Raw genomic sequence first — 16287 nt, 5'->3', positions numbered from 1 at the left:
CGGAGACGGAGACCTCTTTACCACGTGATCAGCCGTGTCCAATCACGGCTGATCACGATGTAAACAGGAAGAGCCATCGATGGCTCTTCCTCACTCGCGTCTGACAGATGCGAGTATAGGAGAGCCGATCGGCGGCTCTCCTGACAGGGGCGTTCGCGCTGATTGTTTATCAGCGCAAGCCCCCCCTCGGATCACCACACTGGACCACCAGGGATGCCCACCCTGGACCACCAGGGTGGGCAAAAAAAAAAAAATATGGAAAAAAAAACAAAAAGCATTAAAAAAAAAGAAAAAAGATGCCAATCAGTGCCCACAAATGGGCACTGACTGGCAACCTGGGAAAATCAGTGCCACCCCACAGTGTCCATCAGTGCCACCCCACAGTGTCCATCAGTGCCACCCCACAGTGCCCATCCATGCACAGTGCCCACCTATCAGTGCCCACCTGTGCCACCCATAAGTATCCATCAGTGCCGCCCATGAGTGCCCATCTGTGCCGCCCATGAGTGCCGCCTATGAGTGCCCATCAGTGCCGCATACCAGCGCCGCCAATCAATGCCACCTCATCTGTGCCCGTCAGTACTACCTCATCGATGTCCATCAGTGCCATCTTATCGGTGCCCATCAGTGCCGCCATATCAGTGCCCGTAATTGAAAGAGAAAAACTTATTTACAAAAAAATTAACAGAAAAAAATAAAAAACGTTTTTTTTTTTCAAAATTTGCAGTCTTTTTTTAGTTGCAGAGGTGATCAAATACCAACAAAAGAAAGCTCTATTTGTGGGGGAAAAAGAACGCCAATTTTGTTTGGGTACAGTGTTGTATGACGCGCAATTGCCATTCAAAGTGCAACAGTGCTGAAAGCTGACAAATTGGCTTGGGCGGGAAGGTGCGTAAGTGCCTGGTATGGAAGGTGGTTAAGGGAATCCAGTGCCCCCCTCCCCCCCAGAACTAGTGTGTGGGTCCCCTGAAAATTCCTGGACGGGTCATACCAAAACAGGGTGTGACCTTGACGGGAAGGGGTGGGTGATTTTTCTATTAGGAGGTGCAGATATGTAGTCAGGCCTAGGGCAGAACAAAACCTAAATATACTACTGCATATTAGGGCTTATTTAGACCGGATCCGATTTACAGCGTGTTTTTATATTGTGGAGGAAACCCACGCAGGCACAGGGAAAACATGCAAACTCCATGCAGATGGTGTCACGGGCTGGATTCGAACCAGCGACCCTTTTGCTGCTAGGTCAAAGTGCTATACACTACACCACTGTGCTGAACAAACATGATTGCAGCTGAAAGCATGAGATCTTTTTTTTTTTTCAATACCATGCTTTCCAGCCTTATTGACCCCAGCCTCTCTCCATAAAGAGGACCTGTCACACACTAGTCCTATTACAAAGATGTTTACATTCCTTGTAATAGGAAGGAAAAGTGATCCAAATCAAAAAAAAGTGTCAAAAAAGTGCAAGAAGAAAAATATGAGGTAAAAAAAAACAAACAAAAAAAATAAAATAAACGCCCCGTGGTCCCTAGAAGCTCGCACTCAGAAGCGAATATGCATGTAAGTCCCGCCCACATATGTAAACACCATTCAAATCACGCATGTGAGGTATTGACGCGTGCCTCCTCTGTAACTCTGAACTGGTCACCTGTAAAAAAAAAAAAAAGCATCGCCTATGGATATTTTTTATGTCCCGAAGTTTGGCGCCATTCCATGAGTGTGTACAATATTAAAGCGTGACAAGTTAGGTATCTATTTACTCGGTGTAGCATCATCTTTAACATTATCCATAAAAATTGGGCTAACTTTACTGTTTTTTTTTTTTTTAATTCATGAACCGTGTTTTTTTTTTTGGGCCAAAAAAAAAAAGGCGTTAGAAAAATTATTGCGCAAATACCGTTGGAAATCAAATAAAAAATGACCGCTAACTTTATTCCCTAGGGTGTCTGCTAAAAAATTATATATAATGTTTGGGGGTCCTGATTAATTTCCCAGGAACAAAATATAATTTTTTACATGAAGGAGAGAAGTGCCAGAATAGGCGCGCTATGGAAGTGGTTAAAGTGAAATAATAAAGTGAAATATTCCTTTTAATTTCATACAGGGGGGGAGGGGGGGGTACACGCATGTTTCCCGTGCTTAGAACTGTCCCTGTACAAGAGTCATTTCTGAAGTGAAACAAAAAAAAGGAAGTTTAAAGTACTCATGGCTATAAAGAATACAGTCATTGCTCATTAAAAATAATAAAAACCCCCCAAAAAAATGGGGGTCCCTCCAAATTAAATTACCAGGCCCTTCAGGTCTGGAATGGATATTAAGGGGAACCCCGCCATAAAAACCCCCCAAAAAAATGGCGTGGGGTCCCCCCAAATATCCATAACAGACTCTTCAGGTCTGGTGTGGATTTTAAGGGGAACTCCACCCCAAATTGAAAAAAAATGGCGTGGAGTCCCCCTAAAAATCCACACCAGACCCTTATCCGAGCACGTTGACCTGGCCGGCCGCAGAAAAGAGGGGGGGACAGAGTGCGGCCCCCCCCTCTCCTGAACCGCACCAGGCCACATGCCCTCAACATGGGGAGGATGTCCCATGTTGATGGGGACAAGGGCCTCATCCCCACAACCCTTGCCCGGTGGTTGTGGGGGTCTGCGGGCGGGGGGCTTATCAGAATCTGGAAGACAACTTTAACAAAGGGGACCCCCAGATCCTGGCCCCCCCTATGTGAAATGGTAATGGGGTACATTGTACCTCTACCATTTCACCCCAAAAAAAATGTCAAAAGTGTTAAAAATGACAGTAGCCGGTTTTTTGACAAATCTTTTAATAAAATCTTCTTTTCTTCTTTCCTTCGGGTTTCTTCCGCTGCTTCTTTCTTGGGTCTTCTCGTCCACATCTTGCCCGACGTGTTCTTCTATCTTCTCCGTCCGTCCTTCAGCCTTCTGGTCCCGCATCTTGCCCGTTGTCTTCTCCTGTCTTCTTCTCCGTCCGTCCGCCAGCCTTCTCGTCCGCATCTTTTTCTTCCCCGTACCCAGCGTTTGAATTTGATTTGGCCGCCGTGTTCCCGCTCCTGGGACCCGCCCCCCTCTGACGCCACAGGTAAACTCATATGAAAGTCCGCGTGTGGCATATGTGCGTCAGAGGGGGGCGGGGTCACATGAGTGTGACACGGCGGGAACTTCAATTGGAAGCGGCGGCATCTTCTTCTCCGGGCGGCGCGTTTGAAATTGAATTCCCCCGCCGTGTGACGCTCTGTGACCCCGCCCCCCTCTGACGCACATGACTTTCTAAGGAGTTTACTTGTGGCGTCAGAGGGGGGCGGGTCCCAGGAGCGCAACACGGCGGCCAAATCAAATTCAAACGCTGGGTCCGGGGAAGAAAAAGATGTGGACGAGAAGGCTGGCGGACCGAGAAGAAGACCGGAGAAGACACAAGATGCGGACGAGGAGGCTGGCGGACGGACGGAGAAGAAGACAGGAGAAGACAACGGGCAAGATGCGGGACCAGAAGGCTGAAGGACGGACGGAGAAGATAGAAGAACACGTCGGGCAAGATGTGGACGAGAAGACCCAAGAAAGAAGCAGCGGAAGAAACCCGAAGGAAAGAAGAAAAGAAGATTTTATTAAAAGATTTGTCAAAACCGGCTACTGTCATTTTTAACACTTTTGACATTTTTTTGGGGGTGAAATGGTAGAGGTACAATGTACCCCATTACCATTTCACATAGGGGGGGGGCCAGGATCTGGGGGTCCCCTTTGTTAAAGGGGTCTTCCAGATTCTGATAAGCCCCCCGCCCGCAGACCCCCACAACCACCGGGCAAGGGTTGTGGGGATGAGGCCCTTGTCCCCATCAACATGGGGACATCCTCCCCATGTTGAGGGCATGTGGCCTGGTGCGGTTCAGGAGAGGGGGGGGGCCGCACTCTGTCCCCCCCTCTTTTCTGCGGCCCGCCCAGGTCAACGTGCTCGGATAAGGTCTGGTGTGGATTTTTAGGGGGACTCCACGCCATTTTTTTTTTTAATTTGGGGTGGAGTTCCCCTTAAAATCCACACCAGACCTGAAGGGCCTGGAATGGATATTTGCCGGGAACCGCACGTCTTTTTTTTTTTTGTTTTTACGGCGGGGTTCCCCTTAATATCCATTCCAGACCTGAAGGGCCTGGTAATTTAATTTGAGGGAACCCCTACACATTTTTTGTTTTTGTTTTATGAATGAATCCCTTTAGAATTGTCAGAGCCGACAATTCATTATAGCCGCGTGTGAATTTTTAAATGACTTTTTTCCTTCTGAATGTCACTTTGTGCACGGACAGTTCTAAGTGCGGGGAAAAATGCGCTATTTCACATGCTGACATTACACCCCCCCTAGGTACGAAATTTAAAGGAATATTTCACTTTTATTGTTTCACTTTAAGAATTATTAATTTCACTGCTCCCGAAAAAAACGGCCGTTTTAAAAAATAAAAAAACATTGATACATGTCCCCTGGGGCAGGACTGAGGTCCCCAAACACTTTTTAGGACAAAACTTGCAGATTAGCCTTTAAAATGAACACTTTTGATTTCTCCCATAGACTTCTATAGGGAGTTCGGCGCGGCTTTACATATTACTTTCAATGCGCCGGCTGCTACGCTGGTTCATGCGCCTAATTAAGCCTCCACCCAGGGCACTAATTAAGGCATGAACCAGCGCAGCGCACAGAGCATAGTAAATCAGCCCCACTGTGTTTTTAAAAGCGTGATCTAAACGTCTAAAAATGCAGTAGGTAAATTTAGCTTGCCTCACTGTAACCAGTGTAGCTGCAATTGTTGTGTCAGGTAAATTTAGCTGTGCTCTCTGTAACCAGTGCAGCTGATTTGATTAGTTAGGTCTGTTCAGTGTTTTAGCTGCTGCTAGTTGGATTGCCCCCTCTGCTTTCCTGCAGATAAGTCACAGCAGACAGCAGAAAGGACAGACAGTGCTGTATTTCAGTGCTTGATGGGCATAGGCGTGCCGTGTGCGCAGCCTATTACATGAGGCATGCGCTTTTCTTTGCAGGAAACGCAGGCATGGCGGCCCATTCAAACGAATGGGCTGCTGTGCCTGCGCAAATGTGGGCCGCCAAAACACATACATGTGAACCAGCCAGGCCCAAAATAAGCCCATCAAGCAGTTAAATACAGACAGTAACGCCATGTGCTCTGAGGCCTTACTCAGCCTGGACTGCAGGTCTGGTCTGTGATTTAAAGAGTTCCTCTATTTTATACATGGCATGGCATGGGGTCCCATGGTGCTAAAGCAGAATGGACAGACAGTGCTGTGACCCCATGCCATGCCATGTGTAAAATAGAGGAACTTTTTAAAACACTGACCAGACCTGAAGGGCCATTCCAGACCTGAAGGGCCTGGTAATTTAATTTGGGGGAACCCCTACACATTTTTTGTTTTTGTTTTATGAATGAATCCCTTTAGAATTGTCAGAGCCGACAATTCATTATAGCCGCGTGTGAATTTTTAAATGACTTTTTTCCTTCTGAATGTCACTTTGTGCACGGACAGTTCTAAGTGCGGGAAAAATGCGCTATTTCACATGCTGACATTACACCCCCCCTAGGTACGAAATTTAAAGGAATATTTCACTTTTATTGTTTCACTTTAAGAATTATTAATTTCACTGCTCCCGAAAAAACGGCCGTTTTAAAAAATAAAAAAAACATTGATACATGTCCCCTGGGGCAGGACTGAGGTCCCCAAACACTTTTTAGGACAAAACTTGCAGATTAGCCTTTAAAATGAACACTTTTGATTTCTCCTATAGACTTCTATAGGGAGTTCGGCGCGGCTTTACATATTACTTTCAATGCGCCGGCTGCTACGCTGGTTCATGCGCCTAATTAAGCCTCCACCCAGGGCACTAATTAAGGCATGAACCAGCGCAGCGCACAGAGCATAGTAAATCAGCCCCACTGTGTTTTTAAAAGCGTGATCTAAACGTCTAAAAATGCAGTAGGTAAATTTAGCTTGCCTCACTGTAACCAGTGTAGCTGCAATTGTTGTGTCAGGTAAATTTAGCTGTGCTCTCTGTAACCAGTGCAGCTGATTTGATTAGTTAGGTCTGTTCAGTGTTTTAGCTGCTGCTAGTTGGATTGCCCCCTCTGCTTTCCTGCAGATAAGTCACAGCAGACAGCAGAAAGGACAGACAGTGCTGTATTTCAGTGCTTGATGGGCATAGGCGTGCCGTGTGCGCAGCCTATTACATGAGGCATGCGCTTTTCTTTGCAGGAAACGCAGGCATGGCGGCCCATTCAAACGAATGGGCTGCTGTGCCTGCGCAAATGTGGGCCGCCAAAACATATACATGTGAACCAGCCAGGCCCAAAATAAGCCCATAAAGCAGTTAAATACAGACAGTAACGCCATGTGCTCTGAGGCCTTACTCAGCCTGGACTGCAGGTCTGGTCTGTGATTTAAAGAGTTCCTCTATTTTATACATGGCATGGCATGGGGTCCCATAGTGCTAAAGCAGAATGGACAGACAGTGCTGTGACCCCATGCCATGCCATGTGTAATATAGAGGAACTTTTTAAAACACTGACCAGACCTGCAGTGAATCATCAAATATTATAAAGACTTTGGGCACACTCTACAGTAAACTTCTATTTACAATATAGATTAGCAAACAGTGACATACCTTGAGGAGCAGGACATGAAGAAGTCAGCCTCGGGAAGAGCAAACTGGGGATGTTATAAAATCACATTCTAATTCACTTTTATATACAAGCAGCACACAGTGGCAGGAAGGGAGAAGTGCCTGTCTAAAGGGAAGCCAGGGGTGCTGTACATTTTAAAACACTGGGAAGGGAAGCAGTACTGTCACTGGCTGCGTGCCGCTGATGATTTTCAGCCTGATTTGTGGGCAGCACAGGGGCTTAACGGGCGGCAGGGCCGCCATCGGGAATTATGGGGCCACTTACACAGCTTCAGCATGGGCCCCCTGGAGCAGAGAACCGGGGGGGGGTGCTTCTGTGGTGTCCCAGTGCAGGTATCTGCTGTAGGCCCTGTCAGATTGAGGCCCTCGGCTTGTGGGGTCTCCCCTACAGGGACTCAGCTAGTTATGATGTGATTTATACTGTTATGGTTGATAATACGTTTATTAGGTGTGTATAGCTTTAAGGGGTTTAGTCAACCATCTCATGTTCAGTCAGAGTGTATTAGAGTCGGGAGGACTAAATGCTAGACAATACCTTATTGTGTTGTGTTATACTACAGGTCAGTCTCTATGATCCACAGCTCTCAACCAATAGGCTTCAGTCTAAACAGGCCCTTATAAGGGATTGTACTTCCTGTTTAAGCCAGTCTAGACTATACACAGTTCCTGGCAGAGCAGAGCAAAACACATTCAGAAAAGAAGTGCAGGCCCGAAGCCTCCAGGAGAAAATACAGCAAAGAGTGGAGTATCCCTAAACATTACAGAACCAGTACTTCAGCTCATTTATCGGATCAATCCGTTATTCCGGCGAAAAGCCTCAAGTCTACAGACACTTCAGTAAGTGTATCTATTTTTCAGCCTAGTTAAGCATAGGCCCTGAATTACTAATCCGGCTTTTGCAGCCAAGTATATATATATGAGCAGCCAAGCTCAAGCATTATTAGCTGTGTGGTCCTCTAGAGACTGTCTGCAGAACCCTTGTGACACTCTGTTTAAACGCTGTGAAGATTTTGACACCTGCCTGCATGCCAGTAAAGCCTTCGTTGTTTTAACCCCTGTTGTGGACTGAGTTATTACCATCCTAACTAGCGGGGATACGGAGGCCCCCGGAGCTGTAGTTTCCCGGGGTATTCCAAGACTACAGTGGCGTCACGTGACAGAGAGGGTTAATACCACCTGGCCCTCACTAAGGGTTAATACCACCTGACCCTGGGCTCCTAGCCCCAAGAACCAAGTAGCTAACCATCAAGCGCATGTGTGTGGCCGTGGGGCTCACCCTCCCCGGTCACCACATCGTTTTCTGGCGTCACGAACAGGATACGGGTGTACGCCTTAACCATTCAGCCACTAAAGCAAGTCCTCCCCCCCCCAGAATCTGAACTGTGTCATTGAAAGTAATTTACTCAGCGAGGCGCATATACAAGTGGTGGGGGAGGTGAAGGAAAGACTGTTAGCTGCCATTATTAAGTGGAGAAAGTCTGTACCTGAAGGGGTTAAATTGTTTCCAGCATTTCCCGCGCGCGGGAGCGGTCGCAGCTCCGCCCAGTCAAGCCCCGGCGGTGACACCTCTTCAGTGTGCAAGCCGGAACTAGAGAATCCACTCTGTGTTGCACGGAGGAAACAATTGCTGACTGGACCAAAAAAAAAAACGAAGTTGCCGGGCGCAGCCATAGCAACGTGTCCGGCAATAAAAGACAACTCAAAGACGTCGCACTCAAAGACAGCGCACTCAACGACATCGCACTCAAAGACAGCGCTCTCAAAGACAGCGCTCTCAAAGTTTCTTAAAGTGACAGCGCACTCAAAGTTTCTTAAAGTGACAGCGCACTCAAAGACATCGCACTCAAAGACAGCGCCCTCAAAGTTTCTTAAAGTGACAGCGCACTCAAACAAGGCTACAACATGTCAGCCCCAAGATCACCAGATGCAGGTGATATACCAGATCCTCTTGCGGCTCCTGCACAAGCTACCCCTCCGGGATCACCTCCAGTACGACGTCATGACAGTGGGGCCCCCCTATTCTACCTGGGGAAGCCTGTGTTGCCTAACTACAGAGGGGATCCCTTTTCCCTCAAGGATTTCCAGGAGAGCTTCCAAAGCATTTTCTCTCTCTACTCTCTCCCCCCTAACCAACAGGTGCTGTTGCTCATGGGATAGTTGCAGGGAACTGCACGTGAGGAAGTCCGTACCTGGCCCACTTCTGAGAAGACTACAGTAGATCAGATCTTCGAGGGATTACATCAGGTATTTGAGTCCCACTCACCCTCAGAGGTCCGCCTCAGGCTGTACGAGAGGCGACAAAAGCCGGGGGAAACACTAAGGGCATATGCAGTAGCCTTGCAGAATGCCCTGGAGGCAGTCCAGAAACTGGACAATATCACCCCTGACCAGGGTAACAAACTATTGATGGATAGATTCATAGAAGGGATCCAAAATAAATGGGACAAGGCGCAATTAAAGATGTTAGCTGTACAGAACCCCAATATGTCTTTTTCTGCCTTTAAGCGCCTAGCCCTTCAAGTTATAGAGCAGGGGGCAAGCCCCGAGGAGCATCCTGACCCTAAAACGGAACCCATGGGTGTGGCGGCGTGCCCTGCACCACTGTTACCACCAGCCCCCGCACCCGTGGCTGTCACCCTGGCCTCCACTACAATTACTGAGATTCAAGAGGTTACACAAGATATTGCCCAGCTTACCCAAGCGGTAAAGGAGTTGGCTAATCACACCACTCGGGTACTTAGAGAGCCTCCAGAGACTAGGAGACCTACTCCTGCCCCTCCTCCCCGTTCTAGCGGGCCTCGCTCGGGACCCTCTAGTAGGCCTTACTGTGATTTCTGTGACAAACCCGGTCATTGGAAGATGCAATGCTGGGCTTTAAACGGGCGTCCCCTGAGGTCGAGGACCGGCCCTCAGGAAAACGAATCACAGGTCCAGCAGAAGAGCCAATATACTCAGGACAGTCCTTATACATTGCATCCTGCCCCTATGTAAATGTTACCATAGATGGTGTCCAACTGCAGGCCCTGATTGATACAGGCTCGCAGGTGTCTACCATCTCTAAGGGCCTATTCTATAGGTACTGGAATGTCGATTCATTGTGTGAACCAGATGATATGGATTTTAGTGTCCTGGCAGGGGACGGGAAACCAATTCCCAGACATGGGTACTGGGAGCCCACTATTCAGCTGAGAGGTCACACACTTAGAGGTCAAGGTATAATTGTCACTAATGTCACGGTACCAGGGGCCACAGAGTTTATATTGGGGATGAATATAATGAGACATTGCTTCAGTGATATTTTGGATGCCTTGCATGCCTCTCTCCCCCACATGTCTTCCTCAGGTCAGAGGACTGCGCAACACCATCTCAAAATTCTGAAAGCAGAACAGAAGTTCGCGAACCGGAGAGGAGAAATCGGTAAAGTTCGGATCCAAGACATGAGGCCCGTGACCCTGCAGCCGAACACAGAGACAATTTTGTGGTGTCGGGCGCGCCCTGGTGTAAAGAATCAGGACTATCAGGCCTTACTGGAGCCCATACAATCTGAAGATTTTCCTTTGGTCCGAGCTGCAAGGAGCCTAGTGACGGTGGTGAATGGACGGGTCCCAGTCCGCCTAGTTAATTTGTCCGGTGTAGCCACCACCCTACCAAAGTACACTCCAGTGGCCCAACTTGTTTTCTTGGACTCCAGTGACATACTCTCTTCACGGAAGGCGGCCCAACAGCTGAGTGCCCAAACCGTGTCAGGGGCTACCGAAAATTCTCCAGAACCTTGGTGGCGCCAACTGCAAATAGGAGGATCTCTCACCCCACCAGAACAAGTCGAAGGGGTCATCGAGGTGGTGAAGGAGTGCCAGAGTGCCTTCAGCAAACACCCAACCGATTTTGGAAAAACCTCCATGATTAAGCATCGAATCCTGACCGGCGATAAACCCCCCATCAAGGAAAGGCATCGGCCTGTGGCACCAGGCATGTACCAAACCGTCAAGAAACTGTTAAGTGACATGAAGGAGGCGGATGTAATACAAGAGAGCCAGAGTCCCTGGGCAGCACCCGTGGTGTTAGTTAAGAAGAAGGATGGGACCATCCGTTTCTGTGTTGATTACAGGAAATTGAACGACATCACCCATAAAGACGCATACCCTCTCCCCCGGATTGAGGAGTCACTCACCGCACTGGGTTCTGCAGCCTACTTCTCTACATTGGATCTGACCAGCGGATACTGGCAGGTGCCCATGGCCATCGAAGACAGGGAGAAAACAGCCTTTGTCACCCCCATGGGTCTTTTCGAATTTAAAAGTATGCCCTTTGGGCTGTGCAATGCCCCAGCTACCTTTCAACGGCTGATGGAGAGATGTCTGGGACACCTTAACTTCCAGAGTGTCCTACTCTACCTGGATGACGTGATTGTGTATTCCAAATCCTATCAGGAACATTTGACTCACCTGTCCGACGTCTTCCAAGTACTGATCCAGCGTGGTCTGAAAGTCAAACCCTCCAAGTGCCACCTACTCAAGCCACAAGTACATTACCTGGGCCACGTCGTCCGAAGGGGTCCAACCTGATCCAGCTAAAGTCGAAGTTGTCAAGAATTGGCCTATCCCACGCACCGTTAAGGATATTCGGAGCTTCTTAGGATTTTCAGGATATTGCCGCCTCTTTATTCCTCATTTTGCACAAATTGCCGAGCCATTGACCTCTCTCCTGCGAGGCACGGCGAAGGGGAACTATAATGGCAAGCTGCCTGTGGAATGGGCCAAAGAGCAAGAGGTGGCCTTCCAGGCTCTAAAGCATCTATTGACAGAGCCTCCCATCCTGGCCTATCCGGATTATACTCAGCCTTTCCGACTGTATACAGATGCCAGCTTTGAAGGACTCGGGGCAGTGTTGTCCCAGATGCAGGGAAAACAAGAGAGGGTGATAGCTTACGCCAGCCGGAATCTGCGAGGGGCTGAGAAGAATGATTCTAACTACAGTTCCTTCAAGTTAGAGCTCCTGGCCCTCGTGTGGGCAGTCACTGAAAAATGTAAGGACTATTTGTCAGCCACCTCATTCACGGTCTACACCGATAACAACCCCCTGGCTCACCTGAACACCGCTAAACTAGGTGCCCTTGAGCAAAGATGGGCCTCCAGACTGGCCAACTATGACTTCTCTATCAAGTACCAAAGTGGCAAGTCTAATATTAATGCAGATGTGCTATCACGCATGGCTCCTGGCGAAGATCCCCCAGTGGAGGACAAGTGGGAAGATGTGGAGATGCCTCCCTATAATCAAAGATTCGTGAATCAGGATGTGGTCGTCACCCGCGAGGGGAGTGAATCTGGGTCTAAAGCAATCCAGGAAGACCTGTATACCTGGAGGACCCTACAGGAAGAAAGTCAGACTATGGGAGATCTGCAGGAGTATTTATTGACCAGGAGGGTACCTCCCCGGTTGCGACGGGGCCAGAACGACTACGAATTGAAGCGATTGTGGCGTCAGAGGAAAAGACTATTTGTGCACAAAGGAATGGTGTACAGGAACTTCTTGGACCCAGTGTCGGGTGAAAGGCTACACCAAATTCTGATCCCTCGGAGAGATGCCGCCATGGTATTGAATGCCTACCACGACCAGTCAGGACACTTTGGGGTCCATAAAACAGAAGCCACCATCCAACGCCGGTTCTACTGGATTGGAATGAGGAGCGACGTTGAAAAGTGGTGCAGTGAGTGTGCAGTCTGCAATATCACCAAGAATGGTCGCAAGAATGGTCGCAAGAATGCGCGAGCACCTCTCCATTCCATTCAGAGCGAGAGGCCCAACCAATTGGTCGCCTTGGATCATGTCAAGCTGTCACCTACCCGGTCCGGGTATTCATATGCTCTCACCATGGTGGATCACTATTCCAAGTGGGTAGTGGTTGTGCCAGTCAAAGACTTAACAGCCAAGACAACAGCCCAGATGTTCTACACCCATTGGGTACAGATACTTGGATGTCCTGAAACTGCCTTGTCCGACCGAGGTCCGGCCTTTGAGGCCCAACTGTTGTGCCAGTTCCATGCTTGTAAGAAACTCAGGACCACTGCCTATCATCCGCAAGGGAATGGACTCTGTGAGAGAATCAACCAGGTGTTTCTCCACATGCTGCGAGCGGCTTCTGTATCCCGACCTGAAGAGTGGCCTCAACTAATGCCCGAACTGTTGGAAATCTACAACAATACCATCCACTGTTCCACTGGTTACACTCCATTTTACCTCATGATGGGCCGACACGGCCAACTGCCTAAAGACAGGGTCTTTGGACTTCAAGCACCTTTCAACCACTCCCCCCAAGCCTCTTCGGAGTGGGTCTCGGAACATCAGAAAAGGATTCAGGAAGCGAGAGAGATAGTCAACAAAAAGATGGGCGAGGCACACTATAGGCAGCAACAGGACTACAACCGCCATGCCTCTGCCCAGCCGTTGCAAGTTGGTGATAAAGTCTGGCTGAAGAAGCATCCTAGAACCCATAAGTTGGACTCCCTTTGGGAAACTGAACCATACACAGTGATTTCCATCCCTTATCCGGACTCTGATGTCTACTCAGTTCAAAAAGCCGGATATGCACCACAAGTTGTCCACCGAAACCGGATCAAGCTGTGTCACAAAGGGAACCTGCCTGTGTTGGTGCCTCCTTCTGCACCACCAAGTCTTCCACCTCCAGTTCAGCCAGCACAAGTGCAGCCCACCAAGCCAGTTGAGCCTGAGAGGCCACTCCTGATGTTCGAAGATGATCCTCTCTTCCCTTCTGACCAAAACGTCTTCTTTGGTTATGTGCCAATCAGTTCCATTCCATCAACCTCAGTCTTGGCACCAGAAGCTTCAGAGTTTACTCCAGCCATCCGCTCACCTGCTGCAGTCCCATCAGAACCTTCTAATGTGGGAGAAAGCTCCATAAGTCAAGAGCCATCACTGGCCCCCATTGTCCAAGATGAAGGTGCAGCTGTCAGTCCAGAAGAAGCAAGTGTTCAAGGAGAAAACAGTGCTCCAGAAAACTCAGAAATGGTGTTGCGTAGATCCGCCAGACCTAATTTCGGATATCCCCCAGCAGGGGATTAATCTATTAATTATACATACAATATATGTAGATAGACTACATACAACTCAGTTAGTATACATCTCAAGTATACATCATTACTAACTAATATGCCACTAGTTACCTACTTACCTTATTTAGTGTATAGGAACATACCTGGCCAGTAAGTCTCCTATCCATCACTTAAGCACTACAAAAAGAAAAGGGTATCCTCTAAGAAATGTCTAATTGTGTACTTCAGGCATAGAATAAAAATGTCTAGCAAATATTAAAGTGTGTTCTGGGGAGAAGAGCTAATAGCCTAAGGGCCCCAGTAGCCAAGGCATTGGGTAGAAAGCCTCCGGCAGCCCAATCCAAAACCTGCTCAGTCTTAAAAGTGTGATCTAACAATAATATACTGTTCAAAACTGAGTGATAACGTTTAACAGATATGTATTCTGTCTGGGACCCAGATAACCACTTACCCTGCACAAAATAATGATCTCACTTTATCTAATAAGCCTGCAAGGGACATTTATGTGTATAATGACGCAGGACTTATCATATGATCCTGTTCGTATATGTCTATTTTTTCCCAAAGAACCTGGAACGGACATTGGTGTACAAATGCCTCAGGACTTCTAGTGGCCCCAAGGTCACCTCGTTTCCTCAATCCGTCAGTGCCTTAATCGTCGGGGACGACTTCTGTTTAGTGGTGGGGTTTGTGGTGTCCCAGTGCAGGTATCTGCTGTAGGCCCTGTCAGATTGAGGCCCTCGGCTTGTGGGGTCTCCCCTGCAGGGACTCAGCCTGTTATGATGTGATTTATACTGTTATGGTTGATAATACGTTTATTAGGTGTGTATAGCTTTAAGGGGTTTAGTCAACCATCTCATGTTCAGTCAGAGTGTATTAGAGTCGGGAGGACTAAATGCTAGACAATACCTTATTGTGTTGTGTTATACTACAGGTCAGTCTCTATGATCCACAGCTCTCAACCAATAGGCTTCAGTCTAAACAGGCCCTTATAAGGGATTGTACTTCCTGTTTAAGCCAGTCTAGACTATACACAGTTCCTGGCAGAGCAGAGCAAAACACATTCAGAAAAGAAGTGCAGGCCCGAAGCCTCCAGGAGAAAATACAGCAAAGAGTGGAGTATCCCTAAACATTACAGAACCAGTACTTCAGCTCATTTATCGGATCAATCCGTTATTCCGGCGAAAAGCCTCAAGTCTACAGACACTTCAGTAAGTGTATCTATTTTTCAGCCTAGTTAAGCATAGGCCCTGAATTACTAATCCGGCTTTTGCAGCCAAGTATATATATGAGCAGCCAAGCTCAAGCATTATTAGCTGTGTGGTCCTCTAGAGACTGTCTGCAGAACCCTTGTGACACTCTGTTTAAACGCTGTGAAGATTTTGACACCTGCCTGCATGCCAGTAAAGCCTTCGTTGTTTTAACCCCTGTTGTGGACTGTGTTATTACCATCCTAACTAGCGGGGATACGGAGGCCCCCGGAGCTGTAGTTTCCCGGGGTATTCCAAGACTACAGTGGCGTCACGTGACAGAGAGGGTTAATACCATCTGGCCCTCACTAAGGGCTAATACCACCTGACCCTGGGCTCCTAGCCCCAAGAACCAAGTAGCTAACCATCAAGCGCATGTGTGTGGCCGTGGGGCTCACCCTCCCCGGTCACCACACTGCCACCTGAAATTGAGAAGCAGGGGGGGCTTAATTTAGAAGCGGGGGGCCCTTTACAAAAAAAGAAATAAAGAAAGGAATAAAGAAACATATATATATATAAAAGGGGCCCTGGGGACCTCTGGGCCCTTTAATAAAAAGAAAAAAAGAAATAAAAAATATATAAAAAATATATATATTTTTTTTTAAAAAGGGAGTTGCCATCTGGGGCCCTGGGGACCTCTGGGCCCTTTAATATTTATTTTTTATAAAAATAAATTACAAAAAAAAGGGGGTTGCCATCCGGGACCTCTGGGCCCTTTAATAAAAAATAAAAAATATATATATAAAAAAAGAAACATTTATAAAAAGAAAAGGGGGGGTTGCCATTATATATATATATATATATATATATATATATATATATATATATATATATATATATATATATATATATATATATATATATATATATATATATATATATATATATATATATATATAAATAAAAATAAAAGAAATAAAGAAATTTATAAAAAAATATATTTTTTATATAAAAAAGGGGGGTTGTCATCCGGGGCCCTGGGGACCCCCAGACCTCTAAAAAAATAAAAATAATTGGCCCTTTAATAAAAAATTTAATAAAAATATATTAAAAAAATATTTTTTTTATTTAAAAATATATAAAAAAGGGGGGTTGCCATCTGGGGCCCTCTGGGCCCCTGGGGACCCCTAAAAAAATTGTCCCTTTAAAATTGACCCCTAAAAGGGGGTTGCTTTGGGCCCCCAACAGTGACAGGGCCCTGGGCAGCTTCCCCATTTGCCCTGTGGTAAAGACGGCCCTGGCCATACTCACCTAGAATCCAATGATGAGCTGTCCCTGGAAC

The 16287-nt window shown here is 47.4% G+C and overlaps 1 protein-coding gene across 1 annotated transcript in view; it reads left to right on the top strand.

Moving 5' to 3' along the window:
* The window catches only part of RASGRP2 (RAS guanyl releasing protein 2), a 1313980-nt gene that overhangs the window by 345948 nt on the left and 951745 nt on the right, over positions 1–16287 (top strand). The gene's annotated exons all lie outside the window — the stretch shown is intronic.

Source organism: Rana temporaria, chromosome 11 (genome assembly GCF_905171775.1).
Source record: "Rana temporaria chromosome 11, aRanTem1.1, whole genome shotgun sequence".
NCBI lineage: Eukaryota > Metazoa > Chordata > Amphibia > Anura > Ranidae > Rana > Rana temporaria.
Note: the sequence above shows the minus strand (reverse complement) of the source record. Positions and strands in the feature narration are given on the sequence as shown.